At 35.8% G+C, this 4705-nt stretch overlaps 1 long non-coding RNA gene across 2 annotated transcripts; it reads left to right on the top strand.

The window, feature by feature from the left end:
- The first annotated feature begins 3267 nt into the window (after window positions 1-3267).
- Window positions 3268-4481, top strand: LOC141614350 (uncharacterized). 2 transcript variants are annotated; one of them, XR_012529327.1, is made up of 5 exons: window positions 3268-3358; window positions 3459-3565; window positions 3690-3762; window positions 3869-3967; window positions 4171-4480. It is a non-coding gene; the product is annotated as an uncharacterized LOC141614350 (long non-coding RNA). The 2 variants fall into 2 exon arrangements; XR_012529326.1 differs by having other exon boundaries at window positions 3690-3967; window positions 4171-4481.
- Window positions 4482-4705: the final 224 nt, after the last annotated feature.

Below are 4705 nucleotides of genomic sequence, written 5' to 3'. Positions count from 1 at the left end.
TTTCCTCCTTTGAAGGTTCATTGAGAATTTGCTCCATTTCCATTAGACATTCCATTCTCATGGCATATTCAACTTGTTCTTCATTCTCATCAATCTCATCACACTCGAATTCCATGACGAATTCCTCTTGCTCTTGAGCTTGTAAAATGTCTTCTAGGATGGATTGCTCATTTTCTATAGGTTGATATGCTTTCACAAGGATGTTATGTACTAATTCGGATTGTGCATGAGTAAGTTCTTTGTTAGCTAGAGCGGCCTCAAGAAGATCTACCTCTAATTCCCAATACATATTTTTAGCCTCACTTGCTTCCAAGGCTTCCAATGCTTGCATGGGATTTTGAAGAAAGGTATACTTAAGTGGTCCTCTACAAAACAATCTATAAGGTCCATCTTGCAAAATATCGAACAACTTGAAAATAGTTAGAACAAACCTTGAGGAGCTTTACTTCCCCAAAGCAAAGAAAGACACAACTAATAACAATCTAAGAAAATCTAAATCAAGTTAACACCGTCCTCGGCAACGACGCCATTTTTGGTTGGTACCTCTCTTGAGAGGTTTAGTTTTCGGTACTTGTCGTTAGGAGCACCTAGACCAAAACACTATTTATAACTCCACAAACAACTCTACAATTAGTAAAGAGGCAAGTAAAGGTCGGATCCCAAGGGACGGGAATTGAGATGAGATTTTTAATTGCAACTAGCGGTGTCTAGGGGTGTCACAATTTGGGTTTGGAATAGAAGATCACTAAACTAAATAAAAGTAAACAAGCAAGATGATTAAAAAGGGATGTAAACAATTGATAAAAGGCACTAGGGTGTCATGGGGTCATAGGGGATTCATGGAAATTGATCATACAAACATATTCTCAAATTATAAGCCAATTATTGTTGTGATGGATCGAGTTGGTTTATATCTTATAATCCTAGGAAAGTTTGGGTCCCGAAGCCGAATCGATTAGATTGTACAATACATACAAGTCGACTTAATCTTCCCTACTCAACTATATGCATGGTCTAATGAGACTCGAGTTGGTTTATGTCTTACAAGTCTCATTAAAAAGATAGGTGATGGGTAAAAAATGCAAGGATTCATAGGCTCGCATTTCATCAAATATAACATGTGCATAAGTTGAGATCACAACAAGCAAGCAAATAAACTATGAAAACATATTAATTTAAGCATGAATCATCCCCCATGTTGGTTTCCCCTAATTACCCATTAACCCTAGTTAAGGAAACTACTCACTCATTATCATGTTGAACATACTAGCAAGGTTCACTACTACAGAATTCATCAAGGACATCAGTGGATGGACATCGGATTTTTGAAAAAACAGATGTAATAAGTTTGCACATCGGATTTTTATAAAAGTCTGATGTAATTATATTATATGGACATCGGTTGTTATTTTCAACCCATGTCCATTATAATGGACATCGGATTAAATTACAACCCATGTCCATATAATCCTCAATTTGGGCGCAAAATGAAAACAATTCCCCCACCCCAAATTATTTTCACTAGCATACTGAGTCAATCTATTATACTTTTACTCCATATCATTCTTTTTTTTAGACAAACCCAAACCCAAATGAAACAAAGAGAATGGTTTCATAATGAACCGTCCTCTTTCTCTCTACTAAAGTAAAAACCCAGCAACCCCTCACCTCAACCCCTCATTCAAACTAACAAAATTCACCAACCTGATTACCAAAACCCTAACGTCGCCTACGCTCTAACGCCAGGCACACCACAACACCAACATATCGTCACCACTCGGTGCACGATCTTCTGATTGCATAACTACCACTCGACGACTTCAAGGCGCTATTCTTGTGGTAACCACCTCCTTTACTTGAGTATTGAATTTGATTTATTTAGCCATCTGAAATTGATTTGTGTATTTGAATTGAAAGTGAGTAATTATACCAGGATTAAATTAAATTTAAATTAAAATTAACCCAGAAATCAGGAAAACGCTATAAAATTTTGATTTCTTTAGCAGTTTGAAATTGATTTGTGTCTTTTGTTCTACTTTGAATCTGTAAATGTCTGAGGTAGTGTGTGAATTTCTTGAACATCTAAGACGGTCTTACTCTATACTTTGGGCAATAACATAATATAACATTATAGTTTGAGCAATAGCAACACGACTCCTATGTCTGCTTGAATGGTTTCCAAATTTTGTGCTTTATTCTTTGCGTTTTGGTAAATAGTTGTGTATGCATTTTTTATGTTCAAACTGTAGATGGAAGTCTGAAAGTTGATGGCTTTGCATTCATTTGCCTTTTAATTCCTCTATATAGGAAGTATATATCAATTAGATATCATTGTTAAACCGTTTGGTGGGGGGTTGAATTAGTTACATAAGTGATTGTTTGGATGAGGAAGGTATAAATTTCCCTTGTTTCACCTGGTTTTAATGAGTATGTAGTGGAGATCTTAGTTATATCGGGAGGGGCTTGCCATTGTTGCCTGTGAACTTCTGTTGTTGGCTAGGCTAGCAAGATCGGTAGACGCGTGAAAGTCATTGTTTAGGTATATATGAGACGGCCAGATTGTTTGTCTTGGCTAAACTCACGAATTCTATCCCTTAATTGATTGCTTTTGAGCTCTCTTACCTCTAAAACTATATAAATGTTCAGACTACCAACATTAGGTAGTATCTATACAATCATTTGACAAACGATGGCTAATTCCACGATTTTCAAGGTACTCTTTTTAAATGATCAAATGGTTTATGGATTATATCTATTAGTTTAGGGTCCACTGATTGTGCTACTTGGGACATATAAACCAGACTTGATTCAATAATCAAGTGAATATATATAGATTCATACTTGCAAAGGGAAAACTTTCATTTTTGTAACTGACAACGTGACATACATGATACAAGTATTCAACGAACTAGGTAAGTTTACTTTACACTCATGTCTACTAGGAGTATTATTTATATCAAATTGTTTTATACTAGTTTAGTATCATGAATTCTTTGTTGAATAATTTATTGGTTACTTCGTTGCATTGGTGACTTTCAAGTGGAGCTGCAAGTGAATGGCATCTTCAATATGTATATGGGTTAGAAACAGTCAAAGTTGTCAGGTAAGAAACACACTTAGATGTTTTTGTCAAATCTAACTTTATTTTCTAGTGCCACCGTACATCGTACCTAACAAAATGTTCTAGATTTTATACTTCATAGAATACAATGATACTGATGACGTTTGCGTTAATGCAAAGTATTCAAAGCATCTTTGTATTATTGATCATCTCTGCACTGGTCAAGGTTGGCTGACAGGCATGTGCACTCTATGTTGTAAGGATCGATAAGGCGAACAATGCTGGATATGCCAATATGTAAGTTAGCAATTATTGGATGCTCGTTATTGGATCGATAAGGCGAATTGTCACCATTTATTATTGATTATCATGTAAATAAGTTACAAATTATTTACAGTGATCATTGGATGCTCGTTGAGTCGACGTTCTTGATCATAATCAAGTGCATTGGTTCGACTCACTAGGAAAGTCAGTGCCGTCAAAGTTGAGATCTTTAATTAATGCGTAAGTTCATCTTAATAGTTCATTTATTGATATGCACATAAATAAATGTTCAATCGATTAGAACATTAAAAATGGCAACTATTATTGGTGACAATCATTTATTTGAAACCATGTTTATATTTAGATCGGTAAGAGTATACGGCTACAATGGTGGGGAAAGAATGCGATCTCAAGCACCGCAATGGCTGCAACATAATGTAAGTTGTTGCTTATTATGACGACAAATTCAATGTCTGATCATCAATCACTTTTAATTGACAAAGTCATGTTATTGGTTTAATTCTTGTCGAGTTGTTGTTTTAGTGTGCTCGTCAACAAGGTGTTGTAGAATGCGGGTACTACGTCATGAGGTACATACTGGAAATCGTCACGCGTTCTAATCCAACAAAAGCTATCAATGAGGTCAGTTTCGACATTATAGCAAAACTCGGTATTTTTTCAAGTAATTATCCTACTTTGACCTGCTGCCTATACGCATTGTGGGCGAACTGCGCCAATTCAATGAGCTAGTTCTTTGCACCCTCTTCCCTTAATTATTAGCTTATATGAAGCTGCCCTTGTGAGGCCATGTCTGACTGCCCCATTGTCATTAATATGCATTACAGGTTTTTCAAGACACCACGCCATATTCACAAGAAGAATTAGATGAGGTTCGGGACTTGTGGGCGAACTATTTTCTCAATATCTAGCCGTAGATAGCTAGCTAGCGTAGTAATGTATTAGGTAGTTGCATTTTGAAAAACTGATTACATGATCTGCAAGACCATATGTTATGTTGGCTGGGATTTGTTATGCCCTTTGTTGTTGTTCGTTAGTTGTTGAATTCGGATGACGGAGACGGTTGCGTTGTATGTTGATTGGGATCGGTTTTTATTAATTGAAATCGATCATTTTGGTTGAATGGCAGTTGGCATGTTTTGTATTAATGTTTTGGCATTGAAATTGGTGTAATGCAATATGAATTGGCCTGCTCTTTTCAATTTTTTTTTTTAAAAAAAACAATATAAAGGACAGCGGATTTATAAAAGTTCGATGTAATTCTAGCTTCAAAGGACATGGGCTTTCTATAAAAATCTGATGTACATTACACATATGGACATCGGATTAATGTTAAAATCTGATGTTCATTACTCATATGGA

The sequence above is a fragment of the Silene latifolia genome, chromosome 11, assembly GCF_048544455.1.
Source record: "Silene latifolia isolate original U9 population chromosome 11, ASM4854445v1, whole genome shotgun sequence".
NCBI lineage: Eukaryota > Viridiplantae > Streptophyta > Magnoliopsida > Caryophyllales > Caryophyllaceae > Silene > Silene latifolia.
The sequence above is the reverse complement of the archived record's forward strand: the minus strand, read 5'-3'. Positions and strand labels throughout refer to the sequence as shown.